General features: G+C 39.2%; 1 protein-coding gene across 1 annotated transcript in view; it reads left to right on the forward strand.

Annotated features, from left to right (window-relative positions):
- The window catches only part of LOC138368222 (sacsin-like), a 214,582-nt gene that overhangs the window by 12,732 nt on the left and 174,074 nt on the right, over positions 1-27,776 (forward strand). The gene's annotated exons all lie outside the window — the stretch shown is intronic.

Raw genomic sequence — 27,776 nt, forward strand, 5'->3', positions numbered from 1 at the left:
GTGTAGGGGTGGTGCTGTAGAAGTATTCCCTGGGTATTACAGGTGTGTGTAGGGGTGGTGTTGTAGAAGTATTCCCAGGGTATTACAGGTGTGTGTAGGGGGTGGTGCTGTAGAAGTATTCCCAGGGTATTACAGGTGTGTGTAGGGGTGGTGGTGTAGAAGTATTCCCAGGGTATTACAGGTGTGTGTAGGGGGTGGTGCTGTAGAAGTATTCCCAGGGTATTACAGGTGTGTGTAGGGGTGGTGCTGTAGAAGTATTCCCTGGGTATTACAGGTGTGTGTAGGGGTGGTGCTGTAGAAGTATTCCCTGGGTATTACAGGTGTGTGTAGGGGTGGTGTTGTAGAAGTATTCCCAGGGTATTACAGGTGTGTGTAGGGGGTGGTGCTGTAGAAGTATTCCCAGGGTATTACAGGTGTGTGTAGGGGTGGTGGTGTAGAAGTATTCCCAGGGTATTACAGGTGTGTGTAGGGGGTGGTGTTGTAGAAGTATTCCCAGGGTATTACAGGTGTGTGTAGGGGTGGTGCTGTAGAAGTATTCCCAGGGTATTACAGGTGTGTGTAGGGGGTGGTGGTGTAGAAGTATTCCCAGGGTATTACAGGCAATTACCTAAGTATAGTTACAGGATGAGAGCTACGCTCGTGGTGTCCCGTCTTCCCAGCACCCTTTGTCATATAATGCTTTGAAACTACTGACGGTCTTGGCCTCCACCACCTTCTCCTCTAACTTGTTCCAACCGTCTACCACTCTGTTTACAAAAGTGAATTTTCGTATATTTCTCCGGCAGCTTTATTTCGTTAGTTTAAATCTATGACCTCTTGTTCTTGAAGTGCCAGGTCTCAGGAATTCTTCCCTATCAATTTTATCGATTCCTGTTACTATTTTGAACGTAGTGATCATATCGCCTCTTTTTCTTCTATCTTCTAGTTTTTCCATATTTAATGCCTCTAACCTCTCCTCGTAGCTCTTGTCCTTCAGTTCTGGGAGCCACTTAGTGGCATGTCGTTGCACCTTTTCCAGTTTGTTGATGTGCTTCTTAAGATATGGGCACCACACAACAGCTGCATATTCCAGCTTTGGCCTAATAAATGTCGTGAACAATTTCTTTAGTATTTCGCCATCCATGTATTTAAAACAATTCCGAGGTTAGAAAGTGTAGCATAGGCTCCTTGCACAATGTTCTTAATGTGATCCTCAGGTGACAGTTTTCTATCTAGAACCACCCCTAGATCCCTTTCTTTATCAGAATTCTTTAAAGATTTCTCACATAATTTACAGGTTGTTTGAGGTCTATGTTCTCCAATTCCACATTCCATAACATGACATTTATTCACATTAAATTTCATTTGCCAAGTATTGTTCCATATACTTATTTTGTCCAGGTCTTCTTGAAGAGCATAACAATCATCTAGGTTTCTTATCTTCCCTATTATCTTATCATCATCAGCAAACATGTTCATGTAATTCTGTATTCACACTGGTAGATCGTTTATGTAGACAATGAACATTACCGGTGCAAGAACTGAACCCTGTGGTACTCCTCTCGTGACATTCCTCCAATCCGATACCTTGCCTCTGATTACGGCCCTCATTTTTGTCAGATAGGAAATTTTTCATCCATGTTAGTAGCTTACCTGTCACCCCTCCAATATGTTCCAGTTTCCAGAACAACCTCTTATGGGGAACTCTGTCGAAAGCCTTTTTTAGGTCCAGATAGATGCAGTCAACCCAACCATCTCTTTCCTGTAAAATCTCTGCGGTTCGATCATAAAAACTGAGTAAGTTCGTTACACAGGATCTTCCAATTCGAAAACCATATCTGTCTGTCTGATATTATATCGTTTTCCTCCAGGTGTTCTACCCATTTAGTTTTCATTATTTTTTTCCAATATTTTGACTATTAAACTTGTCAATGATACATTAAGGGGGTCTTCCCTGCAACCACTTTTGTAGATTGGTACTATGTTAGCCTTTTTCCACACATCAGCTACAACTCCTGTGAACAGGGATGCCTGAAAAATCATTTGAAGTGGAATGCTGAGCTCAGGTGCACATTCTCTCAGAACCCATGGTGAAACTCCATCTGGGCCAACTGCTTTGTTCTTACTGAGCTCCTTGAGCATTTTTTCCACTTCATCTCTAGACACCTCTATGTTGTTCTCTGGAATTCTTATTGTGTCTGGTTCACTAAAGATTTTATTTTGTACAAACACACTTTGGAACTTTTCGTTTAGTGTTTCACACATTTCCTTTTCATTTTCCGTTAATCTATTTCACATTTTCAACCTCTGAATATTATCCTTTACCAGTAATTTGTTGTTTATGAATTTATAGAATAGACCTGGATCTGTTTTACATTTGTCTGCAATCCCTTTTTTTTAATTTCTTTCTGCCTCTCTCCTCACTGCTGTGTAGTTGTTTCTCGCATCTTTGTATCGTTGGTATGTTTGGGGGTTTGGCCTCTTCCTGTATTGATTCCATTTTTGTGTCTTTTGGTCTCTGGCCCTCTCACAATTTCTATTAAACCAATCCTGTTTCCTAGTTCTGCATCTGTTTTGGTATAAACTTTTTTGTGCCTTTATCATATATTTCACAAAACTTGACATACATCTCATTCACTTCCTTGCCTAGCAACAAGTCTGTCCAATTATACTCACTAAAAAAAATTCTAAGGTCGCCATAATGTCCTCTCCTGAAGTCAGGTTTTTCAACTGCTTCAACCTCCTTATTTTCTTCCAGATTATAACACATTGCATACTTTATTCCCAAAAAGACATGATCACTTTTACCCAAGGGAGGAAGGTACTGAATGTCAAATATATCTTCCTCCTTCCTGGTAAATATCAAATCTAGCATGGAGGGAACGTCCCCTTCCCTCATCCTCGTAGCTTGTTTAACATGTTGATACAGGAATATTTTCAGGATAAAGTCTACAAATCTACAGGTCCAAAAATCTTCTGTTTTAGCTTCATATGCTTCCCAGTCTATGGATTTCAAGTTGAAGTCACCGACTATCAACAGTCGCGATCTATCATTACCCGCTCTCGCTATAATCTCTCTCATTATTCTTATATGACCTTCTCGTTTACTATCTAGCTCCTCCTTTGACCATGTGCTGCTTGGCGGTGGACTATATGCATTTATGATCATTAGTTTATCATCCTCATGGCAGATCTCTAGTGCTATTATGTCAACTTCTTGTGGATTGGCAGTCATTATTTCCTTCACCTTTAGGTGTTCTTTCACCAGCACAGCAACGCCACCGCCTTTCCTAATTGTTCTGTCCCGTATCCAAATTGAGTAGCCTCTTGGGAATATGACCTCGTTTAAAAAAACCTCTTCAAGTTTTGTCTCCGTGAGTGCAACAATGTCTGGTGTCTACAGCTGTATTACATCACTTAACTCCAGTATCTTCGATCTCACTCCATCTACGTTGGTGTATGCAATCTTCAGGAACTTGTTCCCCCTCTCCCTATTCTTCACTCCCCCTCTCTCTATTGATTTTGTTGGTTTGCCTTTACGTACCACTTTACTGGTCTGCCTACCCCTAACACTTTGTAGAAAAAAGAATTGATTTCTTCTTCATTCCTGCTCTCATTTAAACGTTTTGCCTCGGCGAGGTTCAGTTTCAGCTTCTGTCTGTCTTCTTTTGAAAGATCTCGTCTTAACGACCACACTTTCCCATCCTCATCACTTTGTAATTTTCTAGCATTCCTTAGTACTTCTTCCATCTGTTTGGCACCATTTAGGGTGATCCTCAAAGGTCGATCTTTCCCTTTTACGTATCTGCCTATTCTCCTGTAGTCGCCCACATTCTCTATGGTTGTAAGACCTTCCACGAGGCCAACAATTTTATCTACTACTTTCGCTTCTTCTACAGCTCTTTCTGACCTAGATGTTATCTCCTTTTCTTTGCAACCAAAAATTATCAGGGACTTACTCCGATCAACTGTGTTTTGCACCAACTTCGGGTTAGATGCCAATTCCTTTCTCGTTTCCAGCCTAATGTTTGTTTTATCTTTGTTGCTGCAGTGTTTGGCTTCCTTTACTGCTTCTTCATTTTTTTTCCTTCTCCTTGGCCACTTGTGCATAGGTGAGTTGCATATCTTTCTTGCACTGTTCTGTGAAACTTCCTCCATCTGTGCTGACAAAAGCTGTTTCTCCTGTTGAATTTCCTTACCTAACCTATTGTAGTCATTTATGTTTAAATTTACTTTAACTTCTTCCAAAGCTATTTTTAAGAGTTTATTTTCTTCTTCCATGGCAAATATACACCTACCTACTACACCTATTACAGGTGTGTGTAGGTAGTGGTGTTGTAGAAGTATTCCCAGGGTACTCTGTAGCGCATCGATCTACATTGCTTACAGCAGATCAGTGATGCACTGGTTCAGTATACAATATGTTTATGGAATAAATTGTTGGCGAGAGACTGGACGGTGTTACACAGTGATGGCGTCGTCGTGAGGGAAGGTGCAGACAGGTGAAGCTATGGAAAGAACTCGAGGTGAGATTGTGTCTGTCAGGCGAGACTGTGGAGCTCAGAACGTCCTCTTTCTTTCCTAAATCTAAACTTATCCAATTTATACCCATTGTTTCGTGTTCTGTCTTGTGTTGATACTTTTAATACCCTATTAATATCCCCTTTGTTATGTCCATTCACCCACTTGTAAACCTCTATCATGTCACCCCTAACTCTTCGCCTTTCCAGTGAATGCAACTTAAGCTTTGTTAATCTTTCTTCATATGAAAGATTTCTAATTTGGGGAATTAACTTAGTCATCCTACGCTGGACACGTTCAAGTGAATTTATATCCATTCTACAATATGGCGACCAAAACTGAACTACATAATCTAAATGGAGCCTAACTAGAGCAAGATATAGCTTGAGAACCACACCAGGTGTCTTGTTACTAACGCTGTGATTAATAAATCCAAGTGTCCGATTTGCCTTATTACGAACATTTATGCATTGATCCTTTTGTTTTAAATTCTTACTAATCATAACTCCCAGATCCCTTTCGCAATCCGACTTCGCAATCTCAACACCATCTAGCTCGTATCTTGTAACTCCATCATCATTACCTAACCTCAGAACTTTACATTTATCAGCATTAAACTGCATCTGCCAATCCATTGACCATTTCAAAACCCTATCTAGATCAACTTGAAGTGATAGTGAGTCCTCCTCCGAATTAATTTCCCTACCGATTTTCGTATCATCGGCAAATTTGCAAATGTTGCTACTCAAACCTGAATCTAAATCATTTATATATATTATAAACAACAGAGGTCCCAGGACCCAGCCTTGAGGCACTCCACTTACAACATTTTCCCACTCTGACTTGATTCCATTTATACTAACTCTCTGTTTCCTTTAGTGTTGCCATGCCCTAGTCCAGCTTAATATAGCACCCCCAATACCATGAGACTCTCTTTTTAATCAGTCTTTCATGTGGCACTGTATCAAAAGCTTTGCTAAAGTCAAGGTACACAACATCGCAATCCTTACCACTATCAACTGCCTCAACTATGCTAGAATAAAAAGATAACAAATTTGTTAAACATGAACGGCCATTTGTAAAACCATGTTGCGACTCATTTATTAATTTATGGTTTTCAAGATGGAGACGAATTGTATTTGCAATTATTGATTCAAGTAACTTTCCCACAATAGACGTTAGGCTAATTGGCCGATAGTTTGACGCAAGTGATCTATCTCCTTTCTTAAAAATTGGTACCACATTAGCTACCTTCCATGACTCTGGCACTCTGCCTGACTCTATTGATTTATTAAATATGGTAGACAGTTGCTCGGAAAGCTCCTCTTTGCATTCTTTAAGCACCCTGGCAAACACTTCATCTGGCCCTGGGGATTTGTTTGGTTTTAGTTTTTCTGTTTAATTACATCCTCCCTGGTAACTGCTAAACTAGTCAACCTGTCCTCATCCCCACCCACATAGACTTGTTCGGCTGAAGGCATATTGTTAAGTTCTTCTTTAGTAAATACAGATTTAAATATTTGTTAAAAATACTACTCATCTCCTTGTCATTATCCGTTATTTGACCTGTCTCAGATTTTAATGGACCTATCCTTTCCCTAGTCTTAGTTCGATATAACTGAAAAAAACCTTTAGGATTTGACTTTGCTTGCTCTGCTATGCGAACTTCATAGTTTCTTTTTGCTTTCCTAATCTCTCTTTTAACATTTCTAACCAGTTGTATGAACGAAAGGAAAAGGGAGAATCAAAGCGAATTTTGGTTGTGGGAGATTCCCAGGTGAGGTATTTAGACAGAACGTTTTGTGCCAGAGATAGGGGGAACAGATTAAGGGTTTGCTACCCGGGAGCTGGAATTGGTGATATTGTTGGAAACATGAATGATATTATGACACGAAATGGGAACAAACCCATTATTTGTATTAGTGCAGGGGTAATGATGTTGGGCGAGTTAGGAGTGAGGAACTAATACAGAGATTCAGGACAGCCATTGAATTAGTTAGGAGCAAGGGAGGAATCCCGATCATATGTGGCATTCTTCCAAGAAATGGAGTGGGAAGTGAATGGATGTCAAGGGCACTTGGTGTCAATTGCTGGCTGGAAAGTTATTGCAAATAAAATGCAATATCTTTCATAGACAACTGGGAACACTTCTATGGAAGAAATGAAATGTATGCTCGTGATGGGATGCATCTATCGAGAGCTGGGGTTGTTGCTGTTGCGAACTCGTTGGAAGAAGTGGTTACAGGTGTTTGTTTGGATTTAAACTGTTAGTAGATAGAGGTATGGGAATTAACTTGGAGGAAGGAGATAATAAAAGTATTTGTTTGTGGGAGAAAGGAATTGGCAAAATGATCAGGGAAAGAGAAGGGCCTCAAAATAACAATTCACTTAGGGTATATTACACTAACAGTAGAAGTCTAAGAAATAAAATTAACGAATTAAATGCTCTTATCTGCACAGAAAAAATAGATATTATTGCACTTACCGAAACGTGGATGAATGTAGAAAATAGAGAACTATTAGCTGAATATCAAATAAATGGATTTAAACTATTTAACACAGATAGATATATTAGACGAGGAGGGGGAGTAGCCATATATGTTAGGGACAATTTGAAATGTAGTCTCAATAAGGGAATCAAAACTGAGCCACACTCAGAAACTATTTGGATAGAATTATACGAAAAAGCAAATAATATTATAATAGGAGTTATATATAGGCCACCAAATTTAGACAGAATGGAAGCAAAGCATCTATGGGATGAAATATCTAGGGCATCTAGATCTAACAGTATTTACGTCATGGGCGACTTTAATTTTAGTGGAATAAACTGGTTGAACAAAACAGGGAATAGTGAAGCAGAAGATTTTCTAGAATTAATTGACGATTGCTTTCTTACGCAACACATTAAGGAACCAACACGGGAAATTAATATTTTAGATTTAGTGTTAACTAACAGGGAAACACAAATTAATGACATCGAAATAGGGAGTGAGCTAGGGAACAGTGATCACAAAGAAATCAGATTTAACATAGAATGGAATAGACCTGTAGGAGAAAATTCTGTTAAAGTGCCAGATTTTCGAAAAGCTGATTTTAATAGCCTAAGAAATTCTTTGGGTCAAATTGATTGGAAAGTCTTGGGTATGGGGTGGGGGCCGGTCTTGGAGCGAGACATGAACCCAGCGATAGGTGACGTAAATGGGGATTTCGATGTGAATTCAATATATAACTTATTTAAGAATATTCTAAACAAAGCACAGGAACGTAGTATACCATACAAATTGAATAGATCGAATACTAATGACCCAAAGTGGATAACAAAGAATTTGAAGAACCTTATTGGTAAAAAGAGAGCTTGGTACAAAAGGATTAAAAATGGGGAGGTCACTTTAGAACAGGAATTCGTACAACTGGTTAGAAATGTTAAAAAAGAGATAAGGAAAGCAAAAAGAAACTATGAAGTTCGCATAGCAGGGCAAGCAAAGACAAATCCTAAAGGGTTTTTTCAGTTATATCGTACTAAGACTAGGGAAAGGATAGGTCCATTAAAAACTGAGACAGGTCAAATAACAGATAGTGATGAAGAGATGAGTAGTATTTTTAATAAATATTTTGTATCTGTATTTACTAAAGAGAAACTTAACAATATGCCTTCAGCCGAACAAGTCTATGTGGGTGGGGACGAGGACAGGTTGACGAGTTTAGCAGTTACCAGGGAGGATGTTCTTAAACAAATAGTAAAACTCAAACCAAACAAATCCCCAGAGCCGGATGAAGTGTTTGCCAGGGTGTTTAAAGAATGCAAAGAGGAGCTTTGTGACCCACTGTCAACCATATTTAATAAATCAATAGAGTCAGGCAGAGTGCCAGAGTTTTGGAAAGTTGCTAATGTGATACCAGTTTTTAAGAAAGGAGATAGATCACTTGCGCCTAACTATCGACCAATTAGCCTAACGTCTATTGTGGGAAAGTTACTCGAATCTATAATAGCAAATAAAATTCGTCTTCATCTTGAAAAACATAAATTAATAATTGAGTCGCAGCATGGTTTTGTAAATGGCCGTTCATGTTTAACAAATTTATTATTTTTTTATTCTAGCATTGTTGAGGCAGTTGATAGTGGTAAGGATTGTAATGTTGTGTACCTTGACTTTAGCAAAGCTTTTGATACAGTGCCACATGAAAGACTGATTAAAAAGATAGAGTCTCATGGTATTGGGGGTGCTATATTAAGCTGGATTAGGGCATGGCTATACCAAAGGAAACAAAGAGTTAGTTTAAATGGAATCAAGTCAGAGTGGGAAAATGTTGTAAGTGGAGTGCCTCAAGGCTCTGTCCTGGGACCTTTGTTGTTTATAATATATATAAATGATTTGGATTCAGGTTTGAGTAGCAACATTTGCAAATTTGCCGATGATACGAAAATCGGTAGGGAAATTATTTCGGAGGAGGACTCACTATCACTTCAAGTTGATCTAGATAGGGTTTTGAAATGGTCAAAAGATTGGCAGATGCAGTTTAATGCTGATAAATGTAAAGTTCTGAGGTTAGGTAATGATGATAGAGTTATAAGATACGAGCTGGATGGTGTTGAGATTGCGAAGTCGGATTGCGAAAGGGATCTGGGAGTTATGATTAGTAAGAATTTAAAACAACAGGATCAATGCATAAATGTTCGTAATAAGGCAAATTATGAGAAAGTTAGGGCAGTACCGAAGCTAATTTTGGTTGTGGGAGATTCCCAGGTGAGGTATTTAGACAGAATGTTTTGTGCCAGTGATAGGGGGAACAGATTAAGGGTTTGCTATCCGGGAGCTGGAATTGGTGATATTGTTGAAAACATGAATGATATTATGACAGGAAATGGGAACAAACCCATTATTTGTATTAGTGCAGGGGGTAATGATGTTGGGCGAGTTAGGAGTGAGGAACTAATACAGAGATTTAGGACAGCCATTGAATTAGTTAGGAGCAAGGGAGGAATCCCGATCATATGTGGCATTCTTCCAAGAAAGGGAGTGGGAAATGAATGGATGTCGAGGGCACTTTGTGTCAATTGCCGGCTGGAAAGATATTGCAAATCAAATGCAATATCTTTCATAGACAACTGGGAACAATTCTATAGAAGAAATGACATGTATGCTCGTGATGGGGTGCATCTATCGAGGGCTGGGGTTGTTGCTGTTGCGAACTCGTTGGAACCAGTGGTTAGAAGTGTTTGTTTGGGTTTAAACTGTTAGTAGATAGTGGTATGGGAATTGATTTGGAGGAAGGAGGTAATAAAAGTATTTGTTCGTGGGAGAAAAGAATTGGCAAAATGATCAGGGAAAGAAAAGGGCCTCAAAATAACAAAACTTAGGATATATTACACTAACAGTAGAAGTCTAAGAAATGAAATTAATGAATTAAATGCTCTTGTCTGCACAGAAAAAATAGATATTATTGCACTTACCGAAACGTGGATGAACGTAGAAAATAGAGAACTATTAGCTGAATATCAGATAAATGGATTTAAACTATTTCACACAAATAGATATATTAGACGAGGAGGGGGAGTAGCCATATATGTTAGGGACAATTTGAAATGTAGTCTCAAAGAGGGAATCAAAACTGAGCCACACACAGAAACTATTTGGATAGAATTAAACGAAAAAGCAAATAATATTATAATAGGAGTTATATATAGGCCACCAAATTTAGACAGAATGAAATACTGTCTACTATCATCTCTGGTGACTTCAACGCTCATAGTGAATTACTTCTTGATTCACCAAGAACCGACGCCAACGGAAGACATATTGAACACCTTTTGGATGAAGTGCCGGAAATCAGTCTGCTTAACTCGACGGAACCAACCCACACTGGTGGGGAAAAGTTGGATCTCACGTTTGTTTCCACTAGTATTTATGAGTTGTGTCATTGGTCAGTTGATCATGTTCTGACCAGTGACCACTTGCCACAAAAACAGTTATTAATATAGCACTACCTCCCAGACCTCCAGCTCCCGAGCCCGGATGGGACTTTATCAAAGCAAATTGGACGAAGTTTCAGGAAGCTCTCGAAACTTGGCATCAAAACTACACTCCTCCTGACAACACCGAAGAAATGGAAAAAGATTTAGTAAATGCAATACATAGAGCAGCAAATCACGCCATCCCCAAGAGGAAGACAATCACCCAACAACACAAGGACCATTGGTATTACTGTGATAGGATCAAAGAGCTACATAACAGACTAAATCGTGCACGAAAGAATTTCAGAAGAGATAGAACCGAAGCTAATCTAGGACTTCTTAGAGCTGTCCGAGATCATGTGCACGAAGAAACAGCAAAAACTCAGAGAAGAAAAATGGCTCGAGTGGTGTGCCAAGCTAAATCAGCATACGTCCTTGGGCGACATCTGGAGGCAGATCAACAAGGCCAAAGGAAAATCGTCTCCTGCTCCGCCGCACCATGTTCATCCAGAGCAAGAAGCAGAAAGGTTAGCAAATCTATTTGCTTCAAGAGCCAGTTCCACTCAACTTTTTCAAGCAACTCTGACTCACCAACAAAGACTTCAAGCAGCAAGATGGAAAAAAATAGATGATGCTTTAGCCTTACCTGACGAACTGGACCAACCTTTCAATCTGAAAGAAGTCAGAAGTGCTAGAAAGAAAAGTAAAAATACAGCTCCAGGCGAGGACAAAATCACTTACAACATGCTGGCCAAGCTAGGAGAAAAGGGCAAAGAAGCCTTCTTGAATCTCATCAACAGAGTATGGGGGTGACAAGAACCCGACCACTATCTTGGAACAGTGCAATTATAGTTCCATTCCAAAACCTAAAGACCCAGGAAATCCAAGACCCATCTCATTAACAAGCTGTCTGGCTAAAACTGCAGAAAGAATGGCTCTTAATCGAATTGAATGGAAAGCCAATCCACTACACCAAAATATGTTTGCTTACAGAAAAGGTGTTGGAACCACAGAATGCCTTACCTCCCTCCTGGATAAAATCAATGACAAACCTGGAATCCTTATTTTTCTAGACCTTGAAAAAGCCTTCGAGTTAGCCAGTGCTCCAGCTACACTGTGTTGCCTTGTGGATAAGGAAATAAAAGGACACGCTCTTGCTTTTGCCAAAGGAAACCTGCTTAACCGAGAAGCTAAAGTCAAATTCCAAGAAAAAACATCGACCTCAAAGAGGCTGGAAAATGGAACTCTGCAGGGAGGAATACTAAGCCCCTTCCTCTTCAACTGTCTCATGGAACAATTCATGAAGCTCAAGCTACCAAAAGCCAAACTTCTTAACTATGCAGACGACTTTGTGGTCATCATCAATGACAAAGGTGCAAGGAACCATGCACAAAAATGCCTAGATATTATCAGCAAGGAAGCGGAACGCAGAGCAGTGAAAATAAACAGCAATAAAACAAAAGCAATGAGCGTTAAAATGAGAACTCAAGACATCAGACTGGCAATACAAGGACAAGAAATTGAGTGGGTTACCTCTTTTCAATACCTAGGAGTCATAATAGACAACCCAGTTGAAATTCACTCAAGAAATTGAATATCTTCGGCAAGCTTCAAGAGAGGGTACATCTCTACCAGTACTCAAAATGTACTACGTTCAAGCAGTTAGGTCACTCATCGACTATGCTGCTCCTGCTCTTACATCCCTCAGTGATAACCAATGGGAGAAACTGGAAGTGTCTCAAAATGATGCTCTGAGAACAATGCTGGGAGCACCTATATGGACGCGTAGAGAGAACCTTAGAATGGAAACAAATTTACCAGCATTAGAAAACAGGATGAAACAAAGGATAGCCACCATACCAGCAAAACTTATTGGAACAACCGCGAGACTATCAATCAAAGACAGCATACAGAGATCCTTTCAGAAAAACCTACAGTATAGAACAAGCTCATTGATGGATAATCTGGTCAAGATTCTAGAGAAAGTGGACCTGAAATGGACCATTAAAAACAAAGGGGAAGATAGACCATATCAACACTTTCGACAGCCTCCTCCATGGGAAGAATCGAATCTAAAGATAATTATTGAAGGATTACCAGTTAAAAAATCAGCATGTGACCCGCAGAGGCTCAAGGAAGTAATAGAGCAACAAATGGAAACTATCTCTAGACCCACAACGACTCACATCTTCACAGACGGATCAGTTGATCAAGAAAAAGGTTCTGCTGGGCAGCAGTTTACACTACCAACCATGAAGCTTACTGGAGCATGAATAGTGGGTGCTCAACATTGCAAACAGAATTATATGCCCTGAAGGAGGCAATAAACTATACAATTGAGAATAATTTACATGATGTCATCATTCATACAGACTCTAAATCTTCGCTCCAGGCATTGTTATCCAGTCAGCACAGAGATAATATACAACTCCTCACAGAAATTCAACATATAGGAAAAGATGCCCATAATCGAGGGCTGTCAATCACCCTAAATTGGATACCAAGTCACATTGGCATAGATGTTAATGAATAGGCAGACTCACTAGCAAAAACTGTCACTGCTCTACCTGTTGTACAGGTTCAAATCCCTCCAAGTTTCTCACAGATAAAGGAGCAAATCAAGAAGAAAATATTCTCAACTATCAAAAGTCGCCACAGAGCCAAAGTAGCGGTAGGAAGATCCACTGCGATATGGTACGAACAAGCCACTGGTTACTCCTCTTTCAAGCCTGGCAAAAAGATATCCAGAGACATTGCAGTAGCCATACACAGACTATGTCTTGGTTACAAGTGCTGCTGGGAGGTAATGAACCCAATAGTTAAAGAGTGTCACATCTGTGAAACTGAGGCAGAGGCGCCGCTATTGCACTACTTACTGGAATGTGAAGCTACTGAACCCCTGCGCATCAAACTCAACATTAATCCAACGACAGCAGCTGCATTACATGCACATGCCACCACGACTACAATGATTAGAAAAGCTGTTGAGGAATGGGACTCATTAGTAAGCATTCTGCATCTACATCCGCCACCAAGATAATGTTAATAACAAAAAATTAAAACCAGTGCAATAAAACAGAAGCGACAAAATAAGCAGGGAAAAAGGAGAAGTCCTCTCCTCCATTTTAAACTTAGACCTAAATATCACAGGAAAAAGGTTATCATGTATATCACCAAACTCAATTACGGGCTCACCATAGCCCGTGCTACATGGACACTCCGTCCTGAATAGCTAAATCTTTAACAACAACACAACAGACAGAATGGAAGCAAAGCATCTATGGAATGAAATATCTAGAGCATCTAGATCTAACAGTATTTATGTCATGGGTGACTTTAATTTTAGTGGAATAAACTGGGTGAACAAAACAGGGAATAGTGAAGCAGAAGATTTTCTAGAATTAATTGACGATTGCTTTCTTACGCAACACATTAAGGAACCAACGCGGGCAAATAATATTTTAGATTTAGTGTTAACTAACAGGGAAACACAAATTAATGACATCGAAATAGGGAATGAGCTAGGGAACAGTGATCACAAAGTAATCAGATTTAGCATAGAATGGAATAGACCTGTAGGAGAAAATTCTGTTAAAGTGCCAGATTTTCATAAAGCTAATTTTAATAGCCTAAGAAATTTTTTCGGTCAAATAGATTGGAAAGTCTTGGGTATGGGGTGTGGGCCGGTCTTAGAGCGAGACATGAACCCAGCGATAGGTAACATAAAAAGGGATTTCGATGTGGATTTAATATATAACATAAGAACATAAGAACAAAGGCAACTGCAGAAGGCCTATTGGCCCATACGAGGCAGCTCCTATTTATAACCACCCAATCCCACTCATATACTTGTCCAACCCGCGCTTGAAACAATCGAGGGACCCCCACCTCCAGCACGTTACGCGGTAATTGGTTCCACAAATCAACAACCCTGTTACTGAACCAGTATTTACCCAAGTCTCCTAAATCTAAACTTATCCAATTTATACCCATTGTTTCGTGTTCTGTCTTGTGTTGATACTTTTAATACCCTATTAATATCCCCTTTGTTATGTCCATTCACCCACTTGTAAACCTCTATCATGTCACCCCTAACTCTTCGCCTTTCCGGTGAATGCAACTTAAGCTTTGTTAATCTTTCTTCATATGAAAGATTTCTAATTTGGGGAATTACCTTAGTCATCCTACGTTGGACACGTTCAAGTGAATTTATATCCATTCTATAATATGGCGACCAAAACTGAACTGCATAATCTAAATGGGGCCTAACTAGAGCAAGATATAGCTTGAGAACCACACCAGGTGTCTTGTTACTAACGCTGCAATTAATAAATCTAAGTGTCCGATTTGCCTTATTACGAACATTTATGCATTGATCCTTTTGTTTTAAATTCTTACTAATCATAACTCCCAGATCCCTTTCGCAATCCGACTTCGCAATCTCAACACCATCTACCTCGTATCTTGTAACTCTATCATCATTACCTAACCTCAGAACTTTACATTTATCAGCATTAAACTGCATCTGCCAATCCTTTGACCATTTCAAAACCCTATCTAGATCAACTTGAAGTGATAGTGAGTCCTCCTCCGAATTAATTTCCCTACCGATTTTCGTATCATCGGCAAATTTGCAAATGTTGCTACTCAAACCTGAATCTAAATCATTTATATATATTATAAACAACAGAGGTCCCAGGACAGAGCCTTGAGGCACTCCACTTACAACATTTTCCCACTCTGACTTGATTCCATTTATACTAACTCTCTGTTTCCTTTGGTATAGCCATGCCCTAATCCAGCTTAATATAGCACCCCCAATACCATGAGACTCTATTTTTTTAATCAGTCTTTCATGTGGCACTGTATCAAAAGCTTTGCTAAAGTCAAGGTATACAACATCGCAATCCTTACCACTATCAACTGCCTCAACAATGCTAGAATAAAAAGATAACAAATTTGTTAAACATGAACGGCCATTTATAAAACCATGTTGCGACTCAATTATTAATTTATGTTTTTCAAGATGAAGACGAATTTTATTTGCTATTATAGATTCGAGTAACTTTCCCACAATAGACGTTAGGCTAATTGGTCGATAGTTAGACGCAAGTGATCTATCTCCTTTCTTAAAAACTGGTATCACATTAGCAACTTTCCAAAACTCTGGCACTCTGCCTGACTCTATTGATTTATTAAATATGGTTGACAGTGGGTCACAAAGCTCCTCTTTGCATTCTTTTAGCACCCTAGCAAACACTTCATCCGGCCCTGGGGATTTGTTTGGTTTGAGTTTTACTATTTGTTTAAGAACATCCTCCCTGGTAACTGCTAAACTCGTCAACCTGTCCTCGTCCCCACCCACATAGACTTGTTCGGCTGAAGGCATATTGTTAAGTTCCTCTTTAGTAAATACAGATACAAAATATTTATTAAAAATACTACTCATCTCTTCATCACTATCTGTTATTTGACCTGTCTCAGTTTTTAATGGACCTATCCTTTCCCTAGTCTTAGTACGATATAACTGAAAAAACCCTTTAGGATTTGTCTTTGCTTGCCCTGCTATGCGAACTTCATAGTTTCTTTTTGCTTTCCTTATCTCTTTTTTAACATTTCTAACCAGTTGTACGAATTCCTGTTCTAAAGTGACCTCCCCATTTTTAATCCTTTTGTACCAAGCTCTCTTTTTACCTATAAGGTTCTTCAAATTCTTTGTTATCCACTTTGGGTCATTAGTATACGATCTATTCAATTTGTATGGTATACTACGTTCCTGTGCTTTGTTTAGAATATTCTTAAATAAGTTATATATTGAATCCACATCGAAATCCCCATTTAAGTCACCTATCGCTGGGTTCATGTCTCGCTCCAAGACCGGCCCACACCCCATACCCAAGCCTTTCCAATCAATTTGACCCAAAAAATTTCTTAGGCTATTAAAATCTGCTTTTCGAAAATCTGGCACTTTAACAGAGTTTTCTCCTACTGGTCTATTCCATTCTATGCTAAATCTGATTTCTTTGTGATCACTGCTCCCTAGCTCACTCCCTATTTCGATGTCATTAATTTGCGTTTCCCTGTTAGTTAACACTAAATCTAAAATATTATTTTCCCGTGTTGGTTCCTTAATGTGTTGCGTAAGAAAGCAATCGTCAATTAATTCTAGAAAATCTTCTGCTTCACTATTCCCTGTTTTGTTCAACCAGTTTATTCCGCTAAAATTAAAGTCACCCATGACATAAATACTGTTAGATCTAGATGCTCTAGATATTTCATCCCATAGATGCTTTGCTTCCATTCTGTCTAAATTTGGTGGCCTATATATTACTCCTATTATAATATTATTAGCTTTTTCGTTTAATTCAATCCAAATAGTTTCTGTGTGTGGCTCTGTTTTGATTCCCTCTTTGAGACTACATTTCAAATTGTCCCTAACATATATGGCTACTCCACCTCCTCGTCTAATATATCTATCTGTGTGAAATAGTTTAAATCCATATATTTGATATTCAGCTAATAGTTCACTATTTTCTACATTCATCCACGTTTCGGTAAGTGCAATAATATCTATTTTTTCTGTGCAGACAAGAGCATTTAATTCGTTAATTTTATTTCTTAGACTTCTACTGTTAGTGTAATATACCCTAAGTGAATTGTTATTTTGCGGACCTTCTCTTTCCCTGATCGTTTTGCCAATTCCTTTCTCCCACAAACACATACTTTTATTACCTCCTTCCTCCAAATCAATTCCCATACCTCTATCTACTAACAGTTTAAACCCAAACAAACACCTCTAACCACTTCTTCTAGCGAGTTCGCAACAGCAACAACCCCAGCTCTCGATAGATGCACCCCATCACGAGCATACATTTCATTTCTTCCATAGAAGTGTTCCCAGTTGTCTATGAAAGATATTGCATTTGATTTGCAATATCTTTCCAGCCGGCAATTGACACCAAGTGCCCTCGATATCCATTCATTTCCCACTCCCTTTCTTGGAAGAATGCCACATATGATCGGGATTCCTCCCTTGCTCCTAACTAACTCTATGGCTGTTTTATACCTCTGAATCAGTTCCTCACTCCTGACTCGACCAACATCATTTCCTCCCACGCTAATGCAAATAATGGGATTGTTCCCATTACCAGCCATAATATCATTCATGTTGTTTATAATATCACCAATGCCAGCTCCGGGATAGCAAACCCTTAACCTGTTCCCCCTATCTCTAGCACAAAACGTTCTATCCAAATACCTTATCTGGGAATCTCCCACAACTAATGTTTGCTTAGGTACTTCCTTTACTTTCTGAGGGGCCTGCGCTTCCTTTCTCTTCGTTGCTTTCCCTTTTGCGCGATCCACAGTCTCTCCACAGCACTCGTCCTCCAAAACGTCAAATGAATTTGAAGTTCCTATGGCGTTTGAAGGCGGCTTTATCAAAGTCTTCTTAAGGCCCCTGTCTTTCGCAACTCTCCAAGACGAGGTCCCTTTACTGCTGGTCTCCTCCTTCGTTACTTCTCGTTGTTTTTTAAGCTGACGCACCTCCTCCCGCAGAGAGTCCAACTCTGTCCTCAGGGCTCCCACTAGAGTCACCAGGTCCTTCACTACAACTTCCATATTGCTATGATAATATAACATAATAATAATATTTATTAAATATGGTTGACAGTGGGTCACAAAGCTCCTCTTTGCATTCTTTAAGCACCCTGGCAAACACTTCATCCGGCCCTGGGGATTTGTTTGGTTTGAGTTTTACTATTTGTTTAAGAACATCCTCCCTGGTAACTGCTAAACTCGTCAACCTGTCCTCGTCCCCACCCACATAGATTTGTTCGGCTGAAGGCATATTGTTAAGTTCTTCTTTAGTAAATACAGATACAAAATATTTATTAAAAATACTACTCATCTCTTCATCACTATCTGTTATTTGACCTGTCTCAGTTTTTAATGGACCTATCCTTTCCCTAGTCTTAGTACGATATAACTGAAAAAACCCTTTAGGATTTGTCTTTGCTTGCCCTGCTATGCGAACTTCATAGTTTCTTTTTGCTTTCCTTATCTCTTTTTTAACATTTCTAACCAGTTGTATGAATTCCTGTTCTAAAGTGACCTCCCCATTTTTAATCCTTTTGTACCAAGCTCTCTTTTTACCTATAAGGTTCTTCAAATTCTTTGTTATCCACTTTGGGTCATTAGTATTCGATCTATTCAATTTGTATGGTATACTACGTTCCTGTGCTTTGTTTAGAATATTCTTAAATAAGTTATATATTGAATCCACATCGAAATCCCCATTTAAGTCACCTATCGCTGGGTTCATGTCTTGCTCCAAAACCGGCCCACACCCCATACCCAAGACTTTCCAATCAATTTGACCCAAAAAATTTCTTAGGCTATTAAAATCTGCTTTTCGAAAATCTGGCACTTTAACAGAATTTTCTCCTACTGGTCTATTCCATTCTATGCTAAATCTGATTTCTTTGTGATCACTGCCCTAGCTCACTCCCTATTTCGATGTCATTAATTTGTGTTTCCCTGTTAGTTAACACTAAATCTAAAATATTATTTTCCCGTGTTGGTTCCTTAATGTGTTGCATAAGAAAGCAATCGTCAATTAATTCTAGAAAATCTTCTGCTTCACTATTCCCTGTTTTGTTCATCCAGTTTATTCCACTAAAATTAAAGTCACCCATGACATAAATACTGTTAGATCTAGATGCTCTAGATATTTCATCCCATAGGTGCTTTGCTTCCATTCTGTCTAAATTTGGTGGCCTATATATAACTCCTATTATAATATTATTAGCTTTTTCGTTTAATTCTATCCAAATAGTTTCTGTGTGTGGCTCAGTTTTGATTCCCTCTTTGAGACTACATTTCAAATTGTCCCTAACATATATGGCTACTCCGCCTCCTCGTCTAATATATCTATCTGTGTGAAATAGTTTAAATCCATTTATTTGATATTCAGCTAATAGTTCTCTATTTTCTACATTCATCCACGTTTCGGTAAGTGCAATAATATCTATTTTTTCTGTGCAGACAAGAGCATTTAATTCGTTAATTTTATTTCTTAGACTTCTACTGTTAGTGTAATATACCCTAAGTGAATTGTTATTTTGAGGCCCTTCTCTTTCCCTGATCCTTTTGCCAATTCCTTTCTCCAACAAACACATACTTTTATTACCTCCTTCCTCCAAATCAATTCCCATACCTCTATCTACTAACAGTTTAAACCCAAACACCTCTAACCACTTCTTCCAACGAGTTCGCAACAGCAACAACCCCAGCTCTCGATAGATGCACCCCATCACGAGCATACATTTCATTTCTACCATAGAAGTGTTCCCAGTTGTCTATGAAAGATATTGCATTTGATTTGCAATATCTTTCCAGCCGGCAATTGACACCAAGTGCCCTCGATATCCATTCATTTCCAACTCCCTTTCTTGGAAGAATGCCACATATGATCGGGATTCCTCCCTTCCTTCTAATTCAATGGCTGTTTTATTCCTCTGAATCAGTTCCTCACTCCTAACTCGACCAACATCATTTCCTCCCGCGCTAATGCAAATAATGGGATTGTTCCCATTTCCAGCCATAATATCATTCATGTTGTTTATAATATCACCAATGCCAGCTCCGGGATAGCCAACCCTTAACCTGTTCCCCCTATCTCTAGCACAAAACGTTCTATCCAAATATCTTATCTGGGAATCTCCCACAACTAAGGTTTGCTTAGGTACTTCCTTTACTCTCTGAGGGGCCTGCGCTTCCTTGCTCTTCGTTGCTTTCCCTTTTGCGTGATCCGCAGTCTCACCACAGCACTCGTCCTCCAAAACGTCAAATGAATTAGAAGTTGCTATGGCGTTTGAAGGCGGCTTTATCAAAGTCTTCTTAAGGCCCCTGTCTTTCACAACTCTCCAAGACATAAGAACATAAGAACATAAGAACAAAGGTAACTGCAGAAGGCCTATTGGCCCATACGAGGCAGCTCCTATTCTATAACCACCCAATCCCACTCATATACTTGTCCAACCCGTGCTTGAAACAATCGAGGGACCCCACCTCCACAATGTTACGCGGCAATTGGTTCCACAAATCAACAACCCTGTTACTGAACCAGTATTTACCCAAGTCTTTCCTAAATCTAAACTTATTCAATTTATACCCATTGTTTCGTGTTCTGTCCTGTGTTGATACTTTTAATACCCTATTAATATCCCCCCGGTTATGTCCATTCATCCACTTGTAAACCTCTATCATGTCACCCCTAACTCTTCGCCTTTCCAGTGAATGCAACTTAAGCTTTGTTAATCTTTCTTCATATGAAAGATTTCTAATTTGGGGAATTAACTTAGTCATCCTACGCTGGACACGTTCAAGTGAATTTATATCCATTCTATAATATGGCGACCAAAACTGAACTGCATAATCTAAATGGGGCCTAACTAGAGCAAGATATAGCTTGAGAACCACACCAGGTGTCTTGTTACTAACGCTGCGATTAATAAATCCAAGTGTCCGATTTGCCTTATTACGAACATTTATGCATTGATCCTTTTGTTTTAAATTCTTACTAATCATAACTCCCAGATCCCTTTCGCAATCCGACTTCGCAATCACAACACCATCTAGCTCGTATCTTGTAACTCTATCATCATTACCTAACCTCAGAACTTTACATTTATCAGCATTAAACTGCATCTGCCAATCCTTTGACCATTTCAAAACCCTATCTAGATCAACTTGAAGTGATAGTGAGTCCTCCTCCGAATTAATTTCCCTACCGATTTTCGTATCATCGGCAAATTTGCAAATGTTGCTACTCAAACCTGAATCTAAATCATTTATATATATTATAAACAACAGAGGTCCCAGGACAGAGCCTTGAGGCACTCCACTTACAACATTTTCCCACTCTGACTTGATTCCATTTATACTAACTCTCTGTTTCCTTTGGTATAGCCATGCCCTAATCCAGCTTAATATAGCACCCCCAATACCATGAGACTATCTTTTTAATCAGTCTTTCATGTGGCACTGTATCAAAAGCTTTGCTAAAGTCAAGGTATACAACATCGCAATCCTTACCACTATCAACTGCCTCAACAATGCTAGAATAAAAAGATAACAAATTTGTTAAACATGAACGGCCATTTATAAAACCATGTTGCGACTCAATTATTAATTTATGTTTTTCAAGATGAAGACGAATTTTATTTGCTATTATAGATTCGAGTAACTTTCCCACAATAGACGTTAGGCTAATTGGTCGATAGTTAGACGCAAGTGATCTATCTCCTTTCTTAAAAACTGGTATCACATTAGCAACTTTCCAAAACTCTGGCACTCTGCCTGACTCTATTGATTTATTAAATATGGTTGACAGTGGGTCACAAAGCTCCTCTTTGCATTCTTTAAGCACCCTGGCAAACACTTCATCCGGCCCTGGGGATTTGTTTGGTTTGAGTTTTACTATTTGTTTAAGAACATCCTCCCTGGTAACTGCTAAACTCGTCAACCTGTCCTCGTCCCCACCCACATAGACTTGTTCGGCTGAAGGCATATTGTTAAGTTCCTCTTTAGTAAATACAGATACAAAATATTTATTAAAAATACTACTCATCTCTTCATCACTATCTGTTATTTGACCTGTCTCAGTTTTTAATGTACCTATCCTTTCCCTAGTCTTAGTACGATATAACTGAAAAAACCCTTTAGGATTTGTCTTTGCTTGCCCTGCTATGCGAACTTCATAGTTTCTTTTTGCTTTCCTTATCTCTTTTTTAACATTTCTAACCAGTTGTACGAATTCCTGTTCTAAAGTGACCTCCCCATTTTTAATCCTTTTGTACCAAGCTCTCTTTTTACCTATAAGGTTCTTCAAATTCTTTGTTATCCACTTTGGGTCATTAGTATTCGATCTATTCAATTTGTATGGTATACTACGTTCCTGTGCTTTGTTTAGAATATTCTTAAATAAGTTATATATTGAATCCACATCGAAATCCCCATTTAAGTCACCTATCGCTGGGTTCATGTCTCGCTCCAAGACCGGCCCACACCCCATACCCAAGACTTTCCAATCAATTTGACCCAAAAAATTTCTTAGGCTATTAAAATCAGCTTTTCGAAAATCTGGCACTTTAACAGAATTTTCTCCTACTGGTCTATTCCATTCTATGCTAAATCTGATTTCTTTGTGATCACTGCTCCCTAGCTCACTCCCTATTTCGATGTCATTAATTTGCGTTTCCCTGTTAGTTAACACTAAATCTAAAATATTATTTTCCCGTGTTGGTTCCTTAATGTGTTGCGTAAGAAAGCAATCGTCAATTAATTCTAGAAAATCTTCTGCTTCACTATTCCCTGTTTTGTTCAACCAGTTTATTCCGCTAAAATTAAAGTCACCCATGACATAAATACTGTTAGATCTAGATGCTCTAGATATTTCATCCCATAGATGCTTTGCTTCCATTCTGTCTAAATTTGGTGGCCTATATATTACTCCTATTATAATATTATTAGCTTTTTCGTTTAATTCAATCCAAATAGTTTCTGTGTGTGGCTCTGTTTTGATTCCCTCTTTGAGACTACATTTCAAATTGTCCCTAACATATATGGCTACTCCACCTCCTCGTCTAATATATCTATCTGTGTGAAATAGTTTAAATCCGTATATTTGATATTCAGCTAATAGTTCTCTATTTTCTACATTCATCCACGTTTCGGTAAGTGCAATAATATCTATTTTTCTGTGCAGACAAGAGCATTTAATTCGTTAATTTTATTTCTTAGACTTGTACTGTTAGTGTAATATACCCTAAGTGAATTGTTATTTTGCGGACCTTCTCCTTCCCTGATCGTTTTGCCAATTCCTTTCTCCCACAAACACATACTTTTATTACCTCCTTCCTCCAAATCAATTCCCATACCTCTATCTACGTTGTCTCAGGTCGACGAGGTCCCTTTACTACTGGTCTCCTCCTTCGTTACTTCTCGTTGTTCTTTCAGCTGACGCACCTCCTCCCGCAGAGAGTCCAACTCTGTCCTCAGGGCTCCCACTAGAGTCACCAGTTATTACCAGCCACCAGTCACCAGTAACTTATTTAAGAATATTCTAAACAAAGCACAGGAACGTAGTATACCATACAAATTGAATAGGTCGAATACTAATGACCCAAAGTGGATAACAAATAATTTAAAGAACCTTATAGGTAAAAAGAGAGCTTGGTACAAAAGGATTAAGAATGGGGTAGTCAGGTTAGAACAGGAATTCATACAACTGGTTAGAAATGTTAAAAAAGAGATTAGGAAAGCAAAAAGAAACTATGAAGTTCGCATTGCATTGCAAGCAAAGTCAAATCCTAAAGGGTTTTTTCAGTTATATCGAACTAAGACTAGGGAAAGGATAGGTCCATTAAAATCTGAGACAGGTCAAATAACGGATAATGACAAGGAGATGAGTAGTATTTTTAACAAATATTTTATATCTGTATTTACTAAAGAAGAACTTAACATTCAGCCGAACAAGTCTATGTGGGTGGGGATGAGGACAGGTTGACTAGTTTAGCAGTTACCAGGGAGGATGTAATTAAACAATTAGAAAAACTAAAACCAAACAAATCCCCAGGGCCGGATGAAGTGTTTGCCAGGGTGCTTAAAGAATGCAAAGAGGAGCTTTCCGAGCCACTGTCTACCATATTTAATAAATCAATAGAGTCAGGCAGAGTGCCAGAGTCATGGAAGGTAGCTAATGAGGTACCAATTTTTAAGAAAGGAGATAGATCACTTGCGTCAAACTATCGGCCAATTAGACTAACGTCTATTGTGGGAAAGTTACTTGAATCAATAATTGCAAATACAATTCGTCTCCATCTTGAAAAACATAAATTAATAAATGAGTCGCAACATGGTTTTACAAATGGCCTTTCATTTTATCAAATTTGCTAACTTTTTATTCCAGCATAGTTGAGGCAGTTGATAGTGGTAAGGATTGTGATGTTGTGTACCTTGACTTTAGCAAAGCTTTTGATACAGGGCCACATGAAAGACTAATTAAAAAATAGAAGCTCATGGTATTGGGGGTGCTATATTAACTTGGATTAGGGCATGGCTATTCCAAAGGAAACAGAGAGTTAGTATAAATAAGGTTAAGTCAGGGTGGGAAAATGTTGTAAGTGGAGTGCCTCAGGGCTCTGTCCTAGGATCTCTGTTGTTTATAATATATATCAATGATTTAGATTCAGGTTTGAGTAGCAACATTTGCAAATTTGCCGATGATACAAAAATCGGCAGGGAAATTAACACGGAAGAAGACTCACTATCACATCAAGTTGATGTAAATAAGGTTTTGAAATGGTCAAAGGATTGGAAGATGCAGTTTAATGCTGATAAATGTAAAGTTATGAGGCTAGGTAATGATGATAGAGTTACAAGATACGAGCTAGATGGTGTTGAAATTGCGAAGTCGAATTGCGAAAGGGATCTGGGAGTTACCGTGTAACGTGGTGGAGGTGGGATCCCTCGATTGTTTCAAGCGAGGGTTGGACATGTATATGAGTGGGATAAATAGGAGCTGCCTCGTATGGGCCAATAGGCCTTCTGTAGTAGCCTTTGTTCTTATATTCTTATGTTTTTATGATAAGTAAGAATTTAAAACAAAAGGATCAATGCATGAATGTTCGTAATAAGGCAAATAGGACACTGGGATTTATTAATCGAAGCGTTAGTAACAAGGTACCTCGTGTGGTTCTTCAGCTATATCTTGCTCTGGTTAGGCCCCATTTAGGTTATGCAGTTCAGTTTTGATCGCAATACTATAGAATGGATATAAATTCACTTGAACGTGTCCAGCGTAGGAAGACTAAGTTAATTCCCCAAATTAGAAATCTTTCATATGAAGAAAGATTAACAAAGCTTGAATTGCATTCATTGGAAAGGCGAAGAGTTAGGGGTGACATGATAGAGGTTTACAAGTGGATGAATGGACATAACAAAGGAGATATTAATAGGGTATTAAAAGTATCAACACAAGACAGAACACGAAACAATGGGTATAAATTGGATAAGTTTAGATTTAGGAAAGACTTGGGTAAATACTGGTTCGGTAACAGGGTTGTTGATTTGTGGAACCAATTACCACTTAATGTGGTGGAGGTGGGGGTCCCTCGATGGTTTCAAGCGCGGGTTGGACAAGTATATGAGTGGGATTGGGTGGTTATAGATAGGACCTGCCTCGTATGGGCTAGGAGGCCTTCTGCAGTTACCTTTGTTCTTATGTTCTTATTTAATTCGTTTATTTTATTTCTTAGACTTCTAATGTTAGTGTAATATAACCTAAGTGAATTGTTATTTTGAGGCCCTTCAATTTCTCTGATCATTTTGCCAATTCCTTTCTCCCACGAACACATACTTTTATTACCTCCTTCCAACTCAATTCCCATACCACTATCTACTAACAGTTTAAACCCAAACAAACGCCTCTAACTACTGGTTCCAACGAGTTCGCAACAGCAACAACCCCTGCCCTCGATAGATGCACCCCATCACGAGCATACATTTCATTTCTTCCATAGAAGAATTCCCAGTTGTCTATGACACTGTTGAGATTGCGAAGTCGAATTGCGAAAGGGATCTGGGAGTTATGATTTGTAAGAATTTAAAACAAAAGGATCAATGCATGAATGTTCGTAATAAGACGAATAGGACACTGGGATTTATTAATCGAAGCGTTAGTAACAAGACGCCTGGTGTGGTTCTTCAGCTATATCTTGCTCTGGTTAGGCCTCATCACAGGATGGGAGAGACATCTCCCGCTAATACATCACAAGGCGCAGTGTGGTCACAAGGCGCAGTGTGGTCACAATGCGACCCAAACGTCTTAAGGTCAGAGCTACTCCACTTGATGGTCATGCTATCGGAAGAAGCAATACTTTCAAGGTCCTGAAGGACGTAACTGGCCTCAAACCCGCCGACATTAGTCAGGAAGGTGAAGATATCGTGCTCTACTTTTCATGTGAAGAGGAGCTAGAAAAACTCCTCACTAACGATGCCTTTCTTCGCAAAGAGCACCACCTACATCCTCACTTCCCACGTCAGTTCCTGGCCGGAAGAACTGTTTTTACCAGCAAGACCAGCTGGTGGATCACTTCCTTGAGAGAGCGAACTGCGGCCCGGACGGCAATCCTCAGGTCGCTAACCTCCCTTTCTGGAGGAGCCAATCTGCAAGTCCTTCGCACATACTATGTACAGGCAGTCAGATCAGTGATCGATTACGCCGCACCTGCACTCACAAATCTATCACACCAACAGTGGAAAAAGCTTGAAGTTGCCCAAAACAATGCTATGAGAGCTGCACTGGGAGCCCCCATGTGGACCAGGCTTGAAACTCTTAGACTGGAGACGGGTTTGCCCTCTCTACAAGAAAGAATATCACAAAGGACAGCTACAATTATCAGTAAGATAATTATTTCTTCTGATCCAATCCCAGTACGGCAGGCCTTGGTGGTTGGACTAGGCCAAAACAATGGAAACTCTTGGGTTGCAAGAGCAGGAAAAGTCCTAAACAGACTACATTTAAAAAACATGATTCTTGATAGAGAGGGTGATCATCCGCACCCAAATTACACTCCTTCCGCGCCGTGGGAAGAGCCTACTTTCAAAATAGTAATAGAAAGTCTCCCAATGAAAAAGGCTGCCTATGATCCGACAATCCTAAGGCGCATAATAGAAGAGCAAATGTATAGCATAGCAGTAGCAGGAGCCACCCACATCTTCACAGACGGATCGGTGGACACAGAAAATGAGAGTGCTGGTGCTGCTCTTTGCACGACCAGCGTTCAGGCATATTGGAGACTGGGAGGACTAGTATCATCAACCCAAACTGAGCTGTTTGCCATACAACAGGCATTCGCATATGTGATTGCACAAAACACTCAAAATGCAATCATACACACAGACTCAAAAGCTGCACTTCAAATACTAGGACAAAAACAGTGGAAAGATAATGTGGAAATAATTACCACCATTTTGTATCAAGGAGCAGTCGCTAAAGGCAAAGGACTCAACATAACTTTAAACTGGATCCCATCCCATATTGGAATCCCATTAAATGAAAAAGCTGATGAAATTGCTAAATTGGCAACTCGTCATCCAGTGATACATAAAACAATTCAACCCAGCCTAGAGAACATAAAAAACATCATCACCAAAAAACTATCACACCTCAACAAAGCCTACCTGCACCAGAGAATAGCTGAAGGTTCGCCATCTGCAACATGGTATCTTCAGGCAACCAAATTAGAAAGGTTAA

This window comes from Procambarus clarkii, chromosome 24 (assembly GCF_040958095.1).
Source record: "Procambarus clarkii isolate CNS0578487 chromosome 24, FALCON_Pclarkii_2.0, whole genome shotgun sequence".
In the NCBI taxonomy this organism is placed as follows: Eukaryota; Metazoa; Arthropoda; class Malacostraca; order Decapoda; family Cambaridae; genus Procambarus; species Procambarus clarkii.